General features: G+C 42.2%; 2 long non-coding RNA genes across 3 annotated transcripts in view; one reads left to right on the top strand and one right to left on the bottom strand.

Annotated features, from left to right (window-relative positions):
- LOC100340747 (uncharacterized) overlaps nt 1-14,343 on the top strand; it is an 86,627-nt gene extending 72,284 nt beyond the window's left edge. For both annotated transcript variants that reach the window (XR_016224571.1, XR_016224570.1), the window contains 2 exons: nt 7,601-7,644; nt 14,209-14,343. This is a non-coding gene — a long non-coding RNA (uncharacterized LOC100340747). The remainder of the gene's footprint in view (nt 1-7,600; nt 7,645-14,208) is intronic.
- On the bottom strand, nt 8,140-22,420 carry LOC149120971 (uncharacterized). Its single transcript, XR_016224572.1, has 3 exons — nt 22,264-22,420; nt 14,184-14,470; nt 8,140-8,492 (listed from the first exon to the last, which is right to left on the bottom strand). It is a non-coding gene; the product is annotated as an uncharacterized LOC149120971 (long non-coding RNA).
- Nucleotides 22,421-24,012: the final 1,592 nt, after the last annotated feature.

Here is a 24,012-nt window from a genome sequence, read left to right as displayed (position 1 = left end):
CTGTTAGTTTTCTGGTCTGGTTTAGAGAGTAGGTCAGGCAATGTGCCGTTAGAATTGCCTTTTCACGCTCATTGTCTTACGTAAGGAGAATCTGAGACCAAATGAGGTGAAGAGCTTTATCCCAAAATCCACAGCCAGTTCAGGGCCCGTGCTCCGATCCCCCTGATGTTCCCTTGACCCCCTACTGCGGACTAGAAGACCAAGACGGGGGCGGGGGGCGGGGGGGGACTGGAGGGAAGTGGTGAACATCTCATCTTCCTGAATGTAACTGCGTGTTGTGTTGCACAGTTTCCTGTGTGTTTGGGTTTTGTGCTGGGAAAGCCAGCAGCGAGGGAGGCTGTGTCTGTCATTGCCTGGAGGTCTGTGGCCTCCAAGCAAGTCCCTTCCCCTCTCTGGGCTTCATTTTCCTTAATCGGTCCAAATAGGGGCTCATCTTTTTTTTTTTTTTTTTTTTTTTTGGTGTGTGTGTGTGTGTGTGTGTGTGTGTTCCCACTTTGTTCTCCAATTTTATGACCCATCAAGTGTATTCCTTCCAGTCCGGAATTGGTCTTAATCCACATTGATTCGGAAGTTGTATTTACCAGGACCATGGGTACTGAGGGGCCCAAAGTTACTAGCCTCACTCGCGTGCTGCTCATCATGGATTTCTTTGCTCACCAGACAGACTCACTTCCACTGCTGCCCTGCAGCACAGGAGGAGCCCTGATGACCTCCCTGCCTCTGGGACTCAGAGTTGATTAGCATAATAAAGGTACCCACCTGCTCACCTGCTTTTCTGTTTTTGTCTCTAACCTGCTGAGCTGGGTGTTTTATCCACTCAGTGGTCTTGCTTGTAGATTTATCTATCCCTTCAGAATCTCCACCTCCCTCTGAACTTTTTCTTAGTAAGCATTTTTATAACAAACCGTGGCCTGGTTTCGGCATATGCGAGGAGAGACAAGAGGAGGCTGCCCTGTGGACTTTTGCTAGGTGAGAGTATTATTGCCACCGTGTTGTATTGTTGGCACATCTTTGACAAGGACTCAACATTGTATTCTCTCTGTCCAGGACCTTCCTCAATTTTAGGTCAATTTTCTTTTTAGAAAATGTGGCGTAGGAAACAGAGCACAGGATTGAGCCTGAAGTCCTGGGTTCAATTCCAGTGGCATCATCGCTTAGGTACATGAACTCTGACAGGTCTTATAACCTCTCTCCTGGTTTCCTGGTGATGCCATAGAAAGTGTAGTTTTTGGCTTATCTTCCATGACCCACTGCAACAATTCTGAACTCTAGCTGTACATACAAATAACTTACCAAAAAATATTTTTTTTTTTTTAGCCCTACTCAGCTTTATTAATCAGAACCTCTGGTGTTGATGCTCATGTATTGATTGTTACTAAATGCTCCTCAGGTGATTTAATGAGCCAGTAGGCAGAATAGCTACGTGTTTTAATAGTGTAAATGTTATAATCAATATGAATACACCTTTAAGAAGGGCCATATCAATGTGTCACACTATTATTTTGGTTGTTGCTTCTATTTAAAAGAAAGATACCAATTTCTATGAAAATTAATTTCATGTAAAATGTAATGAGTAAGTGAATTAAATGGGGCAGCCTGTCCTCTAACATATTAGTTCTTTGATGTTTCCCTTGAGGTTTGTACCTTTCTTTATTATTATTATTATTATTATTATTATTATTATTGACAGGCAGAGTGGACAGTGAGAGAGAGAGACAGAGAAAGGTCTTCCTTTGCCGTTGGTTCACCTTTCAATGGCCGCCGCGGCCAGCGCGCTGCGGCCGGCGCACCACGCTGATCCGATGGCAGGAGCCAGGTACTTATCCTGGTCTCCCATGGGGTGTAGGGACCAAGCACTTGGGCCATCCTCCACTGCACTCCCGGGCCACAGCAGAGAGCTGGCCTGGAAGAGGGGCAACCGGGACAGAATCCAGCGCCCCGACCGGGACTAGAACCCGGTGTGCCGGCGCCGCTAGGCGGAGGATTAGCCTAGTGAGCCGTGGTGCTGGCTGTACCTTTCTTGATTGATATTTTGGTCAGGAAAAGACCACCAACTAGCCCCAAGGGGCTGGGTGAAATGTGTTGCTGATTTGTTTAATCTGATGGCAACCCTGGGAAGTTGGTGGTCCTATTTGAGATCCATTGACAGCAGTTCCCACAGCTGGGGTGTGAGAGTGGTGGGACTGAACATCAAAGTCAAGGGCTCTTTGCATTTCATCTGAGCGGTGTCCTAATCCTATCAGACAGAGCTTAAAACCCCATCATTCTAAGTCACGGATGACAAGTGACTAACACTAATGATGGCGGTAATATCACATTATCATCTTTCATGTTGTCACCGCTTGAAGATGCATTCACATTTCTTGCATTTTAGAGAATCATCTTGTTGGATTCATAGCCGTAGGTGGCAACTAAAAGGCATCCTCATTTAAGGCTGAGTGGAGTTTGGAAAGTGTTCATGGGAAATCTCCTGGGGAATGAATGATATAAACACGTGGTAGGTAAGTCAGGTTATCCCACTGTTACCCTGCGCAATTCTGGGCAGGCAACAGGGTCCATGGCTAGCCAAGACAGCATCAGTGGAAACGTGAGTTTACCAAGAGACGCAGCAGTTCCTAGGTGTCTTCCCAAGAGAAATAAAACACGTGTTCATACCAACACTTGCACATGGAAAGTTCATAGCAGCGTTACTCATTATGGCTAAAAAAGTGCAAACAACACAAATATCCTTCAGCAAATAAAATGAGCAAACAAAATGTGATGTATCCATACAAAGTAATATTACTCAGTCAAATGAAAGAGTAAAGGACTGTACATGCTGTAACATGGATGAATCTCAAGAGAAAAAAAAACATTACGGCAGGTGAAAGAAAGCAGACGCAGAGGACTATCTAATACACCATTTCGTTTGTATTAAATGCCCCCTGGGGACGGGCATGCGGCACAGTGGTTACATCGCTGCTTGGGATGCCTGCATACTGTATGGGAGTGCTTGGTTCAAGCTTCTGGTTCGGCTTCCTGTCACTAGACACCCTGAAGGGCAGTAGGTGATAGCTCAAACAGTTGAGTCTCTGCTACCTAGATTGAGTTCCAGGTTTCTGACTTTGGTCTGGTCTAGCCCTCTCTGTTATAGATTCTCTCTCTCTCTCTCTCTCTCTCTCTCTCTCTCGTCCTTCTCACTCTCTTTCAAATAAAAGGAAAATACATAAGTAAATAAAAAATGTTAATCAAGACCAGAAAGGGAGAAATCTATAAAGACAGAAAATAGATGAGTGCTTGCCTGGGACTGGGAGGTGGGAACAGACATTAATTACAAACAAGCACAAGATCTTGAACTGAAAGAAACATTCTTAAATGGAATTGTGATTACAGTTACTCTAATTTTCTATTTATTTATTTATTTATTGGAAGCTCACCAGGAGTATAATGGCAAGGACATTAATTCACATTTTTTTTCTTAAGAATTTTGGCTGAGTATCCATAGAAGATGTGCTTTTCAGGAATAAGAATGCTTATGTTGCTCCACGAGGGACTCTACTTTCTGCAGGGAGTGTCTGGGAGATGGTTAGTCACCAGCAGCCCACTTTCTGGCTACGGAATAAGCACACAGAGGGAGCAGTGTTTCAGACCGGCCACCCAGGAAGCCTGTTAACCAAAGAAACTGCTTACCAGGGTTGGCCCCTTACGGACCACTTTGCTAATGTTTCTTGACCAGGATCTTACAGGTGAATTCTCATCAAGTCTTATCTCTTTGTTTTTCCCCTTACCATGCTCCCTTCAGACAACCCACTTTGTGCTGGAATAGTCTTTCTCCAACCAGGATACCATGCAGGTTTTTAGGTTTCTTCATCCATGTGTGATGGTGTTACAGATGTGTCTTGAAATTCTGCTGTCATTATGCTAACCCATCTTCTGGAGAGCAGATCTGACTACAAACAGCTGATGATCCCATTATCTCTCAAGGGTTCTGAACTCTTAGGTGCTGGGATTCTTGTTGCTTCTGTGGACTGATGCGTGGTAGAGACATTAGCTTGAACCTTACACACTTCTGTTCTCTTAAATATAAATGAAAGCAGCATCTAACTTTTCTCAAAGTTGGTTTCATATTAGAATGTGCCTAGCATTCTTTTCTCATGTGAAAATCAAATTGCCCCACCTTGCTCTTGCCTCTTCCTCATGGGAATGGATGCAAGCACTGGATAGACCTTAGCAGTAATCAGGCCCCAGATGTCTTGGTACTGGAGGGTGGGAAAGCAGGCAGTTAAGCAGTGGGCCATCTTCACATGTAAAGGCCACATCAGTTCTTCCATTTTCACCCTGAAACTCAGGAACTCACCCTGTGTTCTCCATACTAGAGAAGCTGAGTGCATGTGTCCAGAGCAATTAATGGGTTTTGGCTGCTCCTTTGGAAGGGTCGCTGAATAAGGTTGTCCCATGACTCTAGCCTTGATCCCAACTTTAGCCATATCCAAAGTTGTATCACTAATATTTGGACTTGAATAGGGCCCAATATTTTTGTTTTATTTGGAAGTCCAAGAGACAGGGGATGGGGAGGAAGCCCGAAACTCAGTCTTCCATGTAGGTGGCAAGGACCTGAGTACTCGAGTGATCACCTTGCCTCTCAATTTGCTCGTTAGTAGGAAGTTAGATCAGCAGCGGAGCCAGGACCTAAACCCAGATACTCTGATATGGGATCACTGAACTCTAAGTAGCTTCTTAGCTTCTGTGCAAAATGCTCATCCCAGTCTCACTCTTAACTATGGTAAGACTTAAAAAGGACATAGCATGATGGTCAGTAGATATTCATTACTAAAATTATTATTATTACTTCACCATAAGTAGCATTCTTCATTTCATCCTAATCCCTATTGCTAACCCTATCTTCATATTTAATTAAAAAAAATCACTTACACTTGTTGAGTGCCTAATGTGTACCCTGTCAGACTTTCTCTCATCTGTCAATCAACTAATCTCTCTGAAGACCATCAGCTCCGATTTTCCTTTAGGTGTCTGTCATCTATCATTTGCCTACCTATATCTAATCCGTGGCTTTCCAATATCTGCACTACACTTACTGAAATTCGGTGTTGACCAATTCACAGCAGGGAAGGCTGTCCTGTGCATTTTAATTAATTAATTAATTTTTAAAGAATTATTTTATTTGAAAGAGTTATAGAGAGAGGCAGCAACAGAGAGACAGACAGAGATCTTCCATCTGCTGGTTCATTTCCCAAATGGCCACAACAGCCGGAGCTCAGCCGACCAGGATCCAGGAGCTTCTTCTGGGTCTCCCACATGGGGGCAGGGGCCCAAGGATTTGGTCAATTCCTCCACTGCTTTCCCAGGTACATTAGCAGGGAGCTGGGTCTGAAGTGGAGCATCCGGGACTCAGAACTGGCACTGCAGGCCAGGGCATTCACCTGCTGCGCCACAGCACCGGCCCCTGTCCTGTGCATTTGAGAATGTATCAGCGTCCTGGGCCCATGTAGTCTGGACTTTGGTAGCATTTCTTCCCCAACAGTGACCATCAAAGATGTCTCCCAACAGTGCCACTTTGGTGGAGAAGGGACAAAAGTCATCCTTGGCTGAAAAGCACTGATCTAATTATCATCTCTGTGTATATTTACTAGATAATCAAAACATGTTGAGAAAACACACAGTCAACATCATTTTTTTTTACAGGCAGAGTGGACAGTGAGAGGGAGAGACAGAGAGAAAGGTCTTCCTTTGCCGTTGGTTCACCCTCCAATGGCCGCCGCGGCCGGCATGCTGCAGCTGGCGCACCACACTGCTCCGAAGGTAGGAGCCAGGTGCTTATCCTGGTCTCCCATGGGGTGCAGGGCCCAAGCACTTGGGCCATCCTCCACTGCACTCCCGGGTCACAGCAGAGAGCTGGCCTGGAAGAGGGGCAACCGGGACAGAATCCGGCGCCCTGACCGGGTCTAGAACCTGGTGTGCCGGTGCCACTAGGTGGAGGATTAGCCTATTGAGCTGTGGTGCCGGCCCAACATCATTATTATAATCTTGAAGATGAGGAAAGTGAGGTCAAGGTTATCTAAGTATTAAGAGATGGAGTTGGGTTGTAAAACTAGATTTGCCTTATTAAAAAAAAGCATGTTATTTCCATGATAATAAACCATTTTCAGTTAAACACAATGCCACACATTCCATTCTTATTGCCATTATTTTTCTTTATTCTCAGCTGAAAATCATTCTCCTACTTAATTCTGACTCTCAAGTTTGTCTTCCAGCCGAGATACATGTGAATGCATTACACCCAAAACCTTCATTCTAATCCTGTCCTCAAAATTTAACCCCATTCCCATTGCTGGTTCTTAAGCACCCAGTTGCTTCCTGCATTTTATTTTCTATTATCCAGATAGTGAGGGTGCTAGTGGAGAAGAGTGCTCTCCAGAGCTCCTTAACCCAGCAGGGGAAGTAGAGAAGCTCACCTAACAGCCACTGGTTCTTCAGTTCTAAGAAAGAAGGCAGGGGATTCCTTCTCTGCTGATGTAGTGAGTGTCCCTGTAGATCCTGGTTTGCCACAAACGCCCAGAAGTGAGGATATTTGGAAATCTCAATAATAGAAAGCTTCTCTTTTTTGTGTCAGTGGGTGATGGGCTGGAGCTTCTAGATGTGACATCTGGCAAACTGAGTGCGGTGGTCTGAGTTTGATCCCCAAATTCACATGTTGAAACTTACATGCCAGTAAGATGGTATTGAGAGGGAGGCCCCCTTTGCTCAAGTCATGAGGGGGAACCCCCAGGCCTGGGATTTGGGTCCTTCCCCCAGGGCAGCAGGAGCAAGGTTAGGGGAGTGTAGGGTGGGGAGATGGAGGGGTGAGGGGGGTAGGGGGTGGTCCTCTCCTGCTTTTCTAGTGTGGTAGAACTTCTTTGCCTTTCCAGTGTGAGGATGTGGCGCTCGAGGGCCCATCTCAGAAGAAGAGATCCAGGCCTTGCGGGAATCCAAACCCGTCAGCACCCTGACCTTGGTCTTCCCAGCCTCTAGAGCTGTGTGAAATAAATTTCTATTATTTATAACTTGTCCAGTCTCTGCTGTTTCATTACAGTAGCAGAAACAGACAAAAACACTAAGCCAGTGGAAAAAAATGGACTTTTAAGCGATCAGTTGGCGTCTCGGAACCTGACATTTTGGTTTAGCTTTTACACAGTCTTTTTAATTTCTGTCCCAGTACTCTGATGCCCATTAGATGGCTGACAGCTTCTGATCTCCATGTCCAGAATTCAAACAGGGAGAGACATTCTTTTATAGCAATTAACAGTGATGCTTGGGAGGGATGGCAACAGGCTGAAAAAATTAATTGAAAATTTAACCTTCAAATAAAAAATACTTAGACCTTAGGCTTCCATTTGTAAGCAGCCTGCGCTGTCTGTGCACATTCCGTTGTATTATTTAAGTATTTTCTACACCATTTCTGATTAATACCGAGGTGCTATTTTCCAGTCCAGTCTCTTTAATAAATATATGTGTCAAATATCTGTTTCCTCCCCTGAATGCAGAGACTTTTAATTCCCCTTGTTTGCATGTGCTAACTCGTTGTGTAACGAGATTAACAGCTCTGTCTTTTTTCTTTCTGCAGATTTTAAAAGAAAAGGCAGTGGGCTCCCAGACAAAGTTAAAAAGGTACCTTCTTTAATTTTGCATATTGTTAGCTGCAAACCGGTTGCTAATGTTTGTTTTATTTCCATCTGTCAAAAGCAATGCCAAAATACGTTGTGTTTGCCTTGAGTTGGCTCAATTAATCCTCTGCTGGAAACAGTTCTGTCATTTCATGTTTGGTTAAGGCCCTGATTCAGTAGCTCCCAAACGGAGCGCTCATCCCTGCCAACAGCAGCCAGTATACGTTTTACTACAACTTTTCTGGGAAACATCCACTTGACAAAGACAAAAGAAAAAGGTGGGGTAGAGCCCTCGGGGAGGTGCTGAACCAGGGCCAGCCTCGCGTCTGCCTGGAGTACAAGCAGCAATGCCCTGGGCTTGGTCCTTCTGCCCTGTTCTTTGGGGGGCTGAAAGGACTGCTCGTGGGCAGTCCTGATAAGTGAGGGACTTTGCTGAGTCTCAGCGTGGGGCAGACCCCAAGAAGTGCATCCTCCATGTGAGTCTAACAGTGCGGTGCTAGACTGTGCGGGCTGTAATAGCCACACACCTCCAACGGGCTGGTTTATACAGACATTTGTTCTCTCCCAGTCTTGGAGCCGGCAAGTCTGAGAGCATGGTGTAGCAGGGTTGCTTCCAGGCCTCTCCACTTGGCTTATACACAGTCGCTTTTCCTGGTGTCCTCACAGGATGGCCCACTGGGCCTATCTGGGTGCAATTTCTCTTCTTGTAAAGAACACCGATCATACTGGTCCACCAATGCAGCTTTGTTTTAACCTTGATCACCTCTTTAAAGGCCTTGCATTCAGTCACATTCCAGGGTACTGGGGGTTAGGGCTTCAACACAGAAATCTTGAGTGGACACAATTCAGCACCTAACACATGGACAAAATAACATAAAAATTAAAATATAATGAGGTAAGAAGGAAAAGATCTCAAGTCCAAAAATGGAAAGGAACCATTTTGCAGCCTTTTCTCTAGATAAAGCCTTTGGCTTTTCTTGCTTCTTTCTCTCCACATTCGGAACAAAAACTCTACCACCACCTCTAGGGAGTCAGTGTTTATATCATAGATTGTAGACTTTTGGATTAGTTTGTTTTGAGGTCAGATTTAGACTTGACCTCTCATTAGCAACAGTACAAGTCGAAGTCTCAGGTTTCTCTTCCTCAAAATGGAGTTGATAAGAACTGTCATGGCTGATTTTTGTTTTGTAAGGGCAACATACTGTACTGGCAAGCCAGTGTCACATTAAGGTTGAGGAAATGAGAGTTGTCTGCCTTGAGTGTAGACAACGGGGAGGGGGTGTTGTCTATGGAGAATGTAAAAGTAAAAACATAAATGACTGTAAAGTAATAGCAGTGGTCCAACACTGCTTGTCAGGTGGCTCCAACAGCCAACCCCTCCTCCCTTGTCTGGAAGTGGAGAAAATGCCAACTTGTTCTCTTTCCCTTTGCTACACACACAAACTCACATCTGTGTCTTGAATTTAGTCATTCTCAGGAAAACTTAACCAAAGGTATTTCATATGTCTGCACATCTTATTCTTTAAATTCATTTAACTCAGAAATTGCCAAGCTTCAAAAATAAGTAAGTATAATATGAGAGAGTCATCATTTGTTGTTGTTTTGAAAGGGAATCTTTCTCGTTTCCCAAATGTCCTCACTCCTCCCAGCCAGTTCCCAGGAATGGGCCACCAGAAGATGCCCTTGCTAGGAGGCAAGAATCACAATATGCGACCAGAAGTCATGGGAGAAGCAAGCTTGACTGGCATCGCCTTTGCCACTCCTCATCCCTTTCTAAGATAGCATCCAGTTTCTTGGCATCTTTATGTATGGTAACTACTTATGTCAGTGAGCAGTTACACAGAAGTAGCTACTTCATGGCCGGCGCCGTGGCTCAATAGGCTAATCCTCCACCTTGCAGCGCCGGCACACCCGGTTCTAGTTCCGGTCAGGGCGCCGGATTCTGTCCCAGTTGCCCCTCTTCCAGGCCAGCTCTCTGCTGTGGCCAGGGAGTGCAGTGGAGGATGGCCCAAGCACTTGGGCCCTGCAGGAAAAGCTTGGCTCCTGCCTTTGGATCAGTACAGTGTGCTGGCCGCGGCGGCCATTGGAGGGTGAACCAACGGCAAAAGGAAGACCTTTCTCTCTGTCTCTCTCTCTCACTATCCACTCTACCTGTCCAAAAAAAAAAAAAAAAAAAAAGTAGCTACTTCATGTTAAAAAGGAACAACACAGTTCTAGTTATTTGAGCTAAGAAAAAAAATGGCCACAAAAGCCATAACTCTGAATGGTATATTGCTTTTCTCAATGGGAGACTTCTGTGTTCATGTGGTATCAAAAAGTACAAACTGGCATAAATATTTAAACTTTTCTGGAGAATTTTCAACCTTGGGATTTGTATAAAATGACCTTTATATTCTAGATCTTTAGTAACAGGAGCCATGCATGGTGGTGTGTCTGTTACATAGGAGGTCATGTAGTTACTAGAAAGGTCGCTATGATGACCACTTGATGTTGGAGATACCAGCGGATTCTACAAATTTAAGTGAAAAAGATGCAAAATTTTACTTATTAATACATATTATCATGTTTAAAAAAGAAAGTGCATCTAATTATATGTAATCAACTTTAAAAATGATCACACTCACTCAAAAATTCACTAGAAAGAGCCCTTATTCGTAAGGTGGGTGGCAGTACTTTTTTTTTTTTTTTATCTATCTTGTCCACACTGAGTATTGGAATCTCGAACCTAAGTCCCATTGGTTTGGGCCTGATTCAGGTTTCTGTAATTAGCAGAACACATATATGAGCACTGGGGGTGAAGAGTGGAATCTAATTTAGGATATAATGAAAGTAATCAGAGGATGAATTAGTAAGGTTGAACCCAACCTGAAATGAAAACTTACAGAGATTTTTTTGGCAGTTGGCATACCCGTAATTCATGTAACCTTTAAATATTGCAAAGGGAGCCATGGTAAGAAATCTCCAGTGTTTTTCTGAGACATGGTAGGAGTTTAGCTTGTGTTTTTCCTTCGCTGGCTCTCAGTTCTCTCTTCCCAGACCTTTCTGGACATGTGTAGATTTGTTCCAACATAACACTTCCATAGGTTGGGCCCATACTTGCGAGTTGCAGAATTGTCTAGGTTTCTGGTACTTAGAATTTATTAAATTTGTAGAGGAATAACAACATCATAGCAAAGTCATATTCAAAGGGCATTCTACTCCCTTCTGACACACCCCACAGCGTGCAGCTACCTTTCTGGTTTGCTCTGAGCAGCTTTTTCTGAGTTTTTCTCCCTGAGTCTTTTCTCTGATTGCCTTGGGGGTGGCAGTAGGGAGTGGTTTCCATTGCAGCCATTACTTTTCCAAATGGGAAGACACAAACAATAAAAATAACATCTCAGCTGCAGGACTCTAGAGTCCGTGCCTCTTCCTAAATTTCAGCGTCAGCCCTGCTTCTGGAGTTTGGCTGGTGAATCTCTTCCCACCCAGATTCATGGAGACTCCACAAGAAGAAAGAGTCCTGGGGAGGAACAGACTGAGATTTTAATAGGGATTGTGTTTCAGTTGTGGGATTATGGGAATATCTTTCCCTGTTTTCCAAATGTCCCTTAATGACTTTCAGGAAGAAAAGAAAGTCATAAAAACCAGAAAAATGCTAGTTTTAAATGTGCATACCAAACCTTTTGACATCATGAGAGCTAATTCTGTTCATCAACACTTTTACCATTACACAAGAGAAATTGAAATATTGAAGTTTATAAGGAGTAATAACAAAAATTCCATTAAAATCATGACCATATGTTGGATGCCGGTAGGAGTAAGTTTAAAAAGCATATTTGCAAACCAAATGAATAGAATAAATAGAAATATATCATGGAGATTATTGTCTCTGATATTAAAGAAAATGTATCTAATTCAATCAGTTCCAAACTTTACTTAGCCTCTTATTATTTACTTACTGTTAAATATTTTATATAGGGTAGGCCACTTGGTTCACTGGTGAACTAAGTACATGGTCCCTGTCTGTAAGGAGTTGAGTCCCAAATTCCTTTTCTATGAGAATAAGCGTATCCTAGAATTAACATATACTAAATTAAAAGCATTTGGCAAAAAGAAATATAGTAGTTGGCAGGATCATATTTTACATGCATGCAAGAACCTAGGAAGTAAATTTATTCTTTACTTCACCTAATACACACACATACACACACACACACACACACACACACGCACACTCCCACTGCCGCACTGTTCCCATCTGGCTCAGAAACCCAGGATCTACACCAATCATGAAAGTAGCTACTTCTTTAAAGTCCCTCTCCTTCTTGAAATGGGCAGTTGACTTTCTGCATCTTTTTCTGTTTTACTGATATCTACTCATGTGAATCTGCTAATCTGAATGCTGTGGGTAGCACGTGCTCACTCAATTCCCTGCCACCCTCATGGGAGACTTGGATTGAGTTCTGGGCTCTTGGCTTCAGCCTGGCCCAGTCCTGTATGTTGTGGACATTTGAGAATGAAACTAGTGGATGAGATCTCTCTCTCTCTCTCTCTCTCTCTCTCTCTCTCTCTCTCTCCTGCTCTTCCTTTCAAGTAAATAAACAAATACGTAAGAAAATGTTGCAAAGGAGCTAATGTGAAGCCATAGGAGGTGAAATAATCAGAAAATCCAATCAAAACTGAGTAGAATAAACCTGAAAATATTTCTCCAAGTAGATGGACTCTCCCCTCCCTCCTCTTCTTCTACCCTCCCTCCCTCCCTCCCTTCCTTCCTTCCTTTTCTTTTTCCATCCTTTATTTCCTCTTTTGTTTTCACATTCTCTTAATATTCATTTAGCATCCAGTGTGTGTCAGGAGAATACAAAGTAAAAGACAAGAAAAAGGACAAAGAGACAGAATAGATATAAATTTTAGGTATTTCTAAAGATTAAAAAAGCAATTAAAAGAAAACCATCATCAAGAGTATTAATTACAAACAATTTTCTAAAGCTGAAGAATCTAAATAGGGAGATCAAAAATGCTCACTGTCTTATAAGAAAGGACAACGGAAAGAAGATTCACATCTAGAAGAATATAGGAAATGCCAGGAAATGGGGCAATTTTTACAGTGTTTTCAGTGACCCAAGAATGTTGTAGCCACACAAATGGCCCTTTGCTATGGTTTGAAGGCATTGGAAACAATTAAATGTATTGGAGATTCCAAATTTCATGTATTGGAAACCATCCCCAAGTTCATTTGTTAAGGGTATTTGGAGGTGGGAGTTGGGGAAGTGATTGGGTCATGTAGACTCTGTTTTCCTATGCAGATTAATCCAGGCACAGATGAACCGACTGTTGAAGAAGTGATTTTGTTATAAATGTGGGCACTCTCTGGCACACTTGCTTTGTCTCTCCATATAATGCCTTGCACTGTGCCGGGACTCCACAGGAAGACCCTCACAGATGCCAGCCCCATGCTCTTGGAGTTCCCAGACTCCAAGAGAGCCATGAGCTAAATAAGGCCATTCTTTATAAGTTATCCAAAATCTGGCAACAGAATACAGACTGACATCCTTCATGGGTAAAGACAAAATACTACACAAAACAAGCACTAAACCAAAGCGTATTGAAAACTTTCAACAAATGCCATCTGTAAACTCTTACTTGAGAGTAAAAGAACTTGAATGAATATGGTCTTCACACAGCTGACAGTGGACCTGAAATGAATGACTCAAGAATGGGGAAACTACTCTATTTAAAGGGCAATTGTGAGAAAATAATTAACATAAAGTCAAAAATCAATAAATATCCTCCTGATATCAATGCACATGTCAGTATAATTCTCTCAAGAGGTGGTTCTCAATTACACAGTACTAATCAAATAGAAAATAACTTTAGAGGGGTTGAGATGAAAAACATAAATGCACTAGAGTGCTCATTCTATGAGGAGGTGGGAGTTGACACTAAATCTTGAAAATCAGAGAAAAGGTGATTTAAATATGTAAAACTAAGTCAAAGCAAAATTCTGAAAAGAGAGAGTGCCTTGTTCCTTCCAAACTACTGGGATAAATGTAGCTTAAAAAAGAAAAAAGAAAACCATATAGGAGAGTAAATGGTAGAGTAATGTGAGCAGCAGATATAAAGCAAGGCGGCCAAGTCAGTTAGTAACAACGTTAGGTCATCCTTGCGCATCGGCGATGATGTGCCAAGAGACCCACGCTGACCACATCACGGGCACTCCATTGCCTCCCATCACCCTTACTTTACAACTGAGGGAACTGAGGCACAGCCTGTTGAAGTGCTGAGTACTTAGAGCAGATCTCTTCATGGATGATACTGATGTCCGGCATCTCCCACAGTGCTGGAGATGAAGTCCTTGTCTAAACTTGCCTTGGACAGAAGAGATACATATAATATCTGTAACATGGTCTCTCCAGCTTTCTGCAATTGTGTTGCCCTTGCAACCCAAACCTATTATCACTTCACTTTTACATGGAGAGCCCAGAAGAAGGTGGCGGGGGTGGGGGGGGGGGACACATGAACAAGTAATATCAAGCTCTGAGCTGCTGGTGACATCTTACTTACCTCTCTCATTTTGCTGTGTTCTTAGGGCACCACATTTGACTGCACGTCCCAGAGCAGGTTGGCTTAACCAAGGCCTTCCAACCAGGAGGACTGACAGCAAGCAAAAGCCTCCCCGAGGACACGCACAGAGATGGTGCAGTGGCTGCTCCGGAAAGATTTCTGTTGACATTGTTTTGATCGTGTTTTCAGATTCTGAAACACTGGCGGCGTTTGTTTTCCAACAATTGAAAAGACTGAACTTCCCTTGGTGTGCACAACAGTGAATTCCCTCTTGATGCCACACAGAACTGAAGGACAGGACATCAAGCAAAATGGTTAAAATTATGATCAGGGAAATGCAAAAACAGAGAAAACAGGGCTGACAACACGAGTTCAGGCAAACTCTATCCCAGGCCAAATAATATTAAAGGAGACAAAGGGTGTCATTTTACAATGCACAGTGAAGATAAAACAGTCATGAAAATTTATTTGCTGAATAACATCACATCAAAATATATAAAGCTAAAGGTGTTGGAAATAAAATGGGAAATTTACAGAAACACATTTGTTTTTGGAGACAGTAAAATAATTCTCTTACCCTTGGCATAAGATAGAATAACAGTAAATAAGCACATGAGTAAATTTAAATAAAATAATTAATAAGGATATGCATATATTTATATTATTTAAGGCTATGTGGAAGATTTATACAAAACAATGAATTCTGTATATACAGAATAAATTCTGTAAAGCACATATTTTATAATTTCAATGTAAGAAAAATACAAATTAAAATAAATATTAAAAAAGCGAAAATTAGGGCCAGTGCTGTGGCGTAGCAGGTAAAGCCACCACCTGCAGTACCAGCATCCCATATGATTGCTGGTTCAAGTCCCAGCTACTCCACTTCCAATCCAACTCTCTGCTATGGGCTTCAAAAGCAGAAGATGGCCTAAGTGCTTGGGCCCCTGCATCCATGTGGGAGACCCAAAAGAAGCTCCTGGCTCCTGGCTTCAGATTGGCACAGCTGTGGCTGTAGCAGCCTACTGGGGAGTGAACCAGCAGATGGAAGACCTCTCTCTGCCTCTCTCTGATCAATAAATAAATAATTAAATAAAACTTTATTCAATTAAATAAATAAATCTTTTTAAAAAGGCAAAAATTAAGATTACTTTTTAATTTGGGGTTAAAGAAAAATAGGCTCTAAATTACAGATTATTCTGAAATAAAGGTAATTATATTTCACTGAAAACAGATATTACGTGGCCATAGCTATACTCCAATCTAAATTCATAGCAGAAAATCAATTATTAAATAAGTATTCAATCAATTCAAGATGCTAGACTAGGAACCCAAGACCAACCTAGGATAACAAAGTAAGTACAAATGATGAAGATAAGGGTAAAAACAAATTGAAATTGGATATAATTAAAAAATAGGTAAGATGAATTATTGTAAGAAGTGTTGTCCATCTTTCTTTTCTGCCTCTCAAAATTAAATGAAATAGTTTTACTTGAAATAAAATTTCAAGTAATCTAAATTTAAAAATATGGAATTACAGTTCATCCTTAAGGAAAACTAGGTATAAGAAAGATCAGATAATTTTAAATCAAAGGGATACAAGCTGGAAAGGAGGAAGTCAAATTATCTCTGATGGCAGATAGCATGAGCCTATGTATAGGGAAACCAAAAGACTCCACTAAGAGACTACTGGAACTCATAAGAGAGTTCGGTAAAGTTGCAGGATATAAAATCAACAAACAAAAATTAATAGCCTCTATAACCATCAACAATGCCATGGCCGAGACCTTGTAAGATCAGTACCATTCACAATAGCTACAAAAAATGTAAATACCTTGGAATAAATTTAACCAAGGTGTGAAGATTCTCTACCATGAAAATTACAAAACATTAAGGAAAGAAATGGAAGAAGACACAAAGAATGGAAAAAATATTCCATGTTATAGATTAGAAGAATTAATATTAACAAAATGTCCATTCTATCCAAAGCAACTTACAGATTCAATATGATCTCACTCAAAATACCAATGACATTCTTCTCAGACCCAGAAAAACAATGCTAAAATTGATATGGAAACATAAGAGACCCCAAATAGCTAAAGTAATCTTATACAACAAAAACAAAATCAGAGACATCATAATACTGGATTTCAATATATGCTACAGAGCATTTATAAACAAAACAGTGTGGTACTGGCACAAAAATAGACATGTAGACCAACAGAACAGCTTAGGACCCCCCCTCCCCCCAGAAATTAATCTGCACATCTGGAACCAACTAGTTTTTGACAAAATAGCTAAAATCAATCCCTGGGGAAAGCACAATCTTCAACAAATGGTGCTGGGAAAATTGTATCTATGGGTGTAAAAGTATGAAAGACCCCTACCTTATATTTTATAAAAAATCAACTCAAAATGGATCAAGGATCTAACTCTATGACCTGATACCATCAAAACAACAGAGGAAGATATCAGGAAAACTCTGTAAGACATTGGCATAGGCAAAGACTTCTTGGAAAATACTCCAGAAGCACAGACAATAAAAATAAAAATAGGCAAATTGGATTATATCAAGCTAAGAAGTTTCTGCACTGCAAAGGAAACACTCAACAAAGTGAAGGGGCAGCCAATGGAATAGAAGAACATATTTGCAAACTATGCAACTGATAAAGGATTAATATCCAAAATCTATAAAGTGCTCAAGAAACTCAACAACAACAAAACAAATAATCCAGTAAAGAAATGGGCAAGGGCTTGAACAGGCATTTTTCAAAGGATGAAATTCAAATGACAAACCGACACTTGAAAAGATGCTCAGGATCACTAGCCGTCAGGAAAATGCAAATCAAAATCACAATGAGGTTTCACCTTACCCCAGTTAGAATGACTGTCATTCAAAAATCAAAAAGCAACAAATGAGGATGTGGGGATGTTGGTGGGAATGTAAACTAGTACAACCATTGTAAAATATAGTATGGAGATTCTTTAAATATAGAGAATTTTTAAAAACAATAGGATAAATCATGCCTTCAAAGCATTCATGGAGGAGCTGACGTGGTAGCATAATAGGCTAAGCCTCTGTCTGTGGTACTGATATCCAATATGGGCACCAGTTCATGTTGCGGCTGCTCCTCTTCTGATCCAGCTCTCTGCTGATGGCCTGGGAAGGCTGTGGAAGGTGGCACAAGTGCTTGGCCCCTGCACCCACGTGGGAGACCCTGATGAAGCTCCTGGCTCCTGGCTTCAGATTGATCCAGTTCTGACTGTTGTGGCCATTCAGGAAGTGAACCAGCAGATGGAAGACCTCTCTGTCTCTCCCTCTCTTTGTCTGTAACTCTGCCTCTCAAATAAATGAATAAAAAATCTTTTTAAAAAGTCATAGAATGGGATGGGCAGCTGGCATGGTGGTTAAGTTGCCATTTGGGATGCTGGTATTCCTTATTGGAGAACTGAGTCAAGATCCAACTCTGCAACTCTGCTCCCAAATCCATCTTACTGCTAATGTGTGCCATAGGAGGAAGCAGGTGATGGCTCAAGCTCTTGAATTCTTGCCAGTAATAGTAGTTCACATCTTCAGGCTTTGGCATTTGGGGAGTGAACCAGTGAGTGGGAACTCTGTCTGTCTGTCTGTCTCAGTCTCTCTGCCTCTCACATGGACAAAAAAAATTCACAAATGATGCATGTGTACATGTAGATGTTGAATTTTTAGCACCAAAATAAACATCTTTTAATTCCAGTTTTTCATGAACTTTGTAAGTGCCCACATACAATTACAGCCCACAACCTTAGGTTAATATATTGACAAAATTTATTATTTAGATGAGAAAAAGAAAGAACTGAAGTTTTCTCAAAAAAAAAAAAAATACAGGACAGCTAATTAATTGAATGGACCAGTCAACACATAAGAAAATGAAAGCTTTTTATCTAATATGACAGATAATTTCAATGATGCATTCTCTCAAACTATTGAAGGTCAGATAAATTTCGAGCATTTATAAATTCTAGAGCATTGGCAAAATAAGAATGTGTCCCTTTAAGTTAGTAATATCACAGATTATGTGTGTCTGATATGCCTTTCTATTAAAATATATTTAAAAGTGCAGAAAGGCAAACTAGCAAAACAGCATAAAGTTAAGAGAAGACTGTAGGAACTTGTGCTCCTATATTTATGGAATGGATTGAGAAGTATGTTCTTAAAATCAAACAGGCTATAGCTCAAAGAACTTAATGCGAAAACACAGCTTGCTGTTTCTATTTGAGTTTCTCTCTCTCTCTTTTTCTCTCTCATTCACATGCATATTCCTATGTGCACACGTAGATATGAATGGTCTTCAAAAATTCATGGAAAATTCAAATCTTGAAAAAAACTATACATAGACTTCAAATAATTTTCACACCAAAATTAAATTAACTCCATGAATACTCCAAAGCAACATCACATATACATGTGCATAAACTCTCTCGTCTTCTCCCCCACCCTACACACATACTTAAGTTATGAGAAGTACCCTCTCTGTCCCACCTCAATTTGAAATTCCAGGAGTTGATGAGAATACTAGGTGACCATTCACAGACATTGTGAGAACGTCATTGTAATCCTAAGAGCCCCACAGCTCCTCTCCTTGCTTGGGCTTCACTTTACTTCTCTTGTGCTAATTACCTTTAAAAACGTGAGACAGATGACCCAGAGATGTGCAAAAAATGGAAGTGGTGGCAAGAAGTATTTCATTCTGGATGATTTTTTTAAAAGATTGATTCATTTATATGAAAGACAGAGAAAGGGAAAGACAGAGAGATCTTCCATCTGCAGGTTCATTCTCCAAACGACCTCACCAGTCAGCTGTGAGCCAAACTGAAGCCAGGAGCCAGGAATTCCATTGGAGTTTCCCACATGGGTGACAGGGGCCCAAGTACTTGTGCCATCATTCACTGCTGTCCCAGGCACGTTAGCAGGAAGCTGGATCAGAAGCAGAGGAGCTGGGACTCTGACTGGCACTCGGATAAGGGATGCTGGCATTGCAGATGGTAGCTTAACACACGACACCACAATGTCAATCCCTTAGTCTGGATTATTTTGTTGCAAGAGACAAAGTGGCACCAGTAATGGAAGAGAGGAGAGAGTGGTTAAGACACGGGTTAGGGTGCTTGTACCCCATATTGGAATACCTGCATTTGAACCATGACTCCAGCTTCTGATTCCAGCTTCCTGTTAATGCAGACCTGAGGAGGTTGTGATGATGGCTCAAGTGACTACGTTCCTTATACTCACAAACCTGGATTGAATTCCTTGCTCCTGGCTTTGGTCCAGCCCAGTCCTGGCCATTGCAGGCATCTGGGGAGTAAACCAGCAGAAGGGAGATTTCTCTGCCTTTTAAAAAAATAGTGGCAGAGACCCTGTTTTTTGGAGCAGGTAGAAATTAAACCTAAACCCACTGGATGAATGACTGTGACCAAGAAAACTGGCCGATGACTGTGCACCCTATCTACCCTGGCTCTTAGGGAGCACATGGCATATGTTTATTCCTCCCAATTTGGGACAAGGTAAATAAACTGACCAAATAAATAACACCAAGGTGGGGATTTGTGCCTGAGTAAGGAAGCATTGCTCTGGAGGTTCAAAGAAAAAAAAATCTCTGTAACTTGTGTTTTCCAAGGTAAGTTAAAAATGTAAGACATCCGGGCATGTGCTGGACACAGCCATTTGGAAACAGAATCAGGAGGATGCAAGAGAGGCAAGAGGCTATGGTAAAGCAGAAATGCCAAGACAGTCCCTGGAATAAGAGCTGAGAAACAGACATCCCAGAAAGTCACCGTGAGCTTTCATGTCTGCATTAGCGACAGAGAACAGAACTGACATCCCAGAAACTGAAATCAATGATGTGGAGAGGAAATATATGAGAAAGAAATATTGGAATCTATACCCTCTTACTAAAGGGCTTGGGACATAGATCCTCTTTTTTTCATTTTCCATTTTGTTTTCATCTTGCTCCAATATAATGATTCTGTTATTTGAAATAATTATTATTTTAATTTTATTTTGAAATACATAGACACACACATACACACACAGAAAGAGAGAGAGAGAGAGAATCTCTCTGCGGCTTCATTCCCCAAGTGTTTGCAACAGGCATGTTAGGGGCAGGCTGAAGTCAGGAATTCCATCCAGGTCTCCCACGTACTTGAGCCATCACTGTTGCCTCCCAGCGTGCTCATTAGCGGGAAGCTGGGAAAGAAGCAGAGCAGCTGGGACTTGAACCAGCACTTGGATGTGAGACCAGGCATCCCAATAAGTGATTCAATGGCTGGGCCAAATGCCCCCACCCCTCATGATTCCTTTGGAAACTACGGAGACTATGTAGACATCTTTTGTCCTCCCAGATACAAGTTCCCCAAGCTGCTGCTCAGTTCTGAGTCAATCTTACATCCTCTTCTTCATCGCTATCAACCCCCGTGATTTTTTTTTTTTCTGGGCCTCTCTTCAGTACCCTCCGAACTCTGCTGTTAAGCTGCTGTCTGCAATCCAGGCATCCTGTATGGGTGCCAATTCAAGTCCCAGCTGCTGCACTTCCGATCCAGCTTCCTGATGATGGGCCTGGGAGAGCAGAGCATGGCCCAAGTGCTTGGGTTCCTGCCACCCATGCGGGAGGTCCAGAAGGAGCTCCTGGCTCCTGGCTTCAGTCTGGCCCAGCCTTGACTGTGGCAGCCATTTTGGGAGTGAACCAGCAAATGGAAGATTCTCTGTCCCTCCCTGTCTGTAACTCTGACTTTCAAATAAAATAAATGAATTTTTTTTAAAAAATTATAAAATTGAAAAGTATACATCTTCCAATCTGCTGTGGACTAGAAAACTAACCAACCAATTTTATTAGAAGCAGGAAAAAATAATTGCCAACATGCATTAAATGCTTAAAGCTGTGCTGCATGAGGCCAAGAAGAATTCTTTTTTGAGAGTCAGGTAAGGGACATTATGATTTTTATTTAAGTCCTTAAAGGTATTTTTCTTAGTTTCTCCATCTTTATGCACTCGATATAGTAGTGCCTGTATGTAACGGCGCCTCAGTGAGTTCTGACTGAGGCACACCTGTTCACAACAGCTTTGGAGGCATTCTGTAAATCATCCATATCGGAAGGCCTTGGGTTTCTCCTGGAACAACTCGCAAAGATGGGGGACTGCTATTTTAACAGAGCAGCAGTCTGCAGGGACACTTGGAAAGACTAGAAATGAAAATAAAGGAGGATAGTTCTTTAAGATTCTTGGGAGCTGGGATGACTCCTGCACCCCGAGGCAAAATTTTCCTAAACAGGGAAGCCATGGGCTTGAACCTTCTTCCAAGCTTTCTTTCCTACTGCCAAAAGTGGTTTCTGGAATGCTGATGACATGTTACCATGCCTTGTATTAGTTCATATAGAAAAGTCAATGTAGGAAGAGGAGAGAGAGAGAGAGAGAGAGAGACCCAGAGACTATTCACAGTGGAGAGGTGATACTATTATTATCCCTAGACCAATAAGGGCAAAGGGGAGCTTGACCACACCTGAGAGAGTGAGAGAGCGTGGCAAGCAGAGGGGCTCATCCACAGGTGCTGTGGCAGGATGGAGCCACCTGGAGGAACCCCTGCAGGAAAGAAATCTGAGGACCAAGTATCCTGATCTCCCTCCCTCTCTCTCTTTCTCTCCCTCCCTCTCTCTCTCTTTCTCTCTCTCTCTCACACACACACACACACACATTCTACTACCACGGCTCCACCTTGGCCACATCCAAAGAGATGCCACAGGGCAAGTGAGTCCCTGGATGCAGTCCAAACAGGTCAAACTTCCAGGACAGAGCAGGAAAGAGGAGAGAAAGGGTGAACTTGGCAGAGGGATGAGTTTGTGTGACGTCTATGGAAATCCTGAGCTTTTGACCCCCCTCCCCACCGTCCAGCATTGCTGCGCCTCCTAGCTGTGTGGATGCTCAGCAGGAGAGCAAGGAGGGTGAAAGTCAGAGTTCCTTTTCCGGCTTTGTTGGCCTCAGGATTAGGCTGCCTCCCCGGAAACAGGACACCAGTCCCCAAAAGAAAGTTTACTCCGGACGCACGCCCACCTGCTGAGTAAGAGATGTCTCAGATCAGGAAATGAAGAAGCGCATTTTTTCAGGACCATTGAGGGTGTGCTCCCCTCACTGCGAACAAGGTAGCAGCGACTCACAAAACCCCTCCTGGTTATGGTGCACACACTGAAAAGCACGGTAATCTCTCCCCACGTTGGTTTTAGTGGAATCTGTTTTCAAATGGAAGCAATCTATCTTTCTTGTGTCTGGGCAGAGTGGCTATTAACTATGGTGAAACTGTCTCCAACAGTAGGTCAATTAATTACTGCATTTTCAAACAGCCTCTTGAAAAACAGCAATTAATTTCACTGCATTTTTGGGTATTGCTTCTCCACACCTTATCTATTTGAAATCATTGTTATTCTGGAAAGAAATGGAGACTTTATTATTTCTGAGAGCCTCACAGGAGATCACATTCTGTTTTTTTTTTTTTTAATGAATGCAGGCATAAAATTAGTTTTTAATTATCACTAGCACCTTTTCACTATTGGAAATAGACTTTAAAAGGCAGAAAATGAGAAGAGTTCATACTGAAAGGAGAGTTGATAAGTGCTCAGAAATACTATTTATCCAAACATATCTTCAAGTCAAAATGATATCTGATCAGAACAAATGATAGAATACAAACATAGCATAGGTGGCTTGTTTACTTATTAATATTCTTCACACTTTCCTGGTCTAACGGGTTAGGGCTTCCGTGAGCTTTTCCCTGGGCAAGAAAAGGCAGAGACTACTTTACCTGGTCTTTAACCTTGACCCCAGCTTCACCTGCATTATCTCTGACTGGGTTGGACTCTGTTGCCCTTCTATGTGGGTTCCAAGAAGCTACTGAGAGAGGTTGACTGATTTCTGTCCAAAGGGCAGTGAGCAATAATTTTTCATTGCCATTCACGTGTTATGTGGCTGCAGGAGCCAAATCTGGGTCCAGAGATAAAACATATATTGGGCATTTCATGCTGACTTGGCCCGAATCTTCCTGAAGATCTCTAATTTCAAGCAAGTCTTGTAGGTTTAGACCAGGGTTTCTTATCCTGGCGTTTCAAAATTTGGGAGAGACTGTCTTGTGCATTGTAGGTTGTGTAATAGCATCCTGGCCTGGACCCATGAGATGCCAGTAGAACCCTTTTACCCTCAGCTGTGATGATAAAAAAAAATGTCTCCGGATACGCTAGATGCCTTCTGGGGGCAAATCCACCCCTGATGAACCACCAGTGGTATAAAGGCAACTGTACATGATGATAGAGGTGAGATAGGTCTGTTATTAGATAGCGCTGTTCTCACTGTGCGTTTGTCTACAATACACTCTGAGAAGCAAAACTGTCAGAACAGAGGGAATGCATGTTTTAATAGGAAATAGGTTACTCTCCAAAATTTGGTAGTATGAAATTTTATTTATTTTTGACCAATCCTGTGAAAAGAAAAGGAAACTACAAACCTTGTATTAATCTTCATTCTGCTGATTATTATCAAAATGGGTGGTTTTTTAAAAATATTTGTTGACATTTTTTCCGTTTAAGATTTGCAGCGCTGGTGCTGTGGCATAGAGGGTAAAACCGCTGCCTGCAGTCTGGTGTTCTATATGGTTACAGGTTCGAGTCCTGGCTGTTTCACTTCTAATTCAGCTCTCTGCTATGGCCTGGGAAGGCAGTGGAAGATGGCCCAAGTCCTTGGGCCCCTGCACCCATGTGGGAGACCCAGAATAAGCTCCTGGCTCCTGGCTTCAGATTGGCCCAGCTCTGGCTG

Source organism: Oryctolagus cuniculus, chromosome 18, assembly GCF_051225735.1.
Source record: "Oryctolagus cuniculus isolate XC-2025 breed Fujian yellow rabbit chromosome 18, ASM5122573v1, whole genome shotgun sequence".
In the NCBI taxonomy this organism is placed as follows: domain Eukaryota; kingdom Metazoa; phylum Chordata; class Mammalia; order Lagomorpha; family Leporidae; genus Oryctolagus; species Oryctolagus cuniculus.
This window is presented reverse-complemented; position numbering and strand designations above follow the sequence as displayed.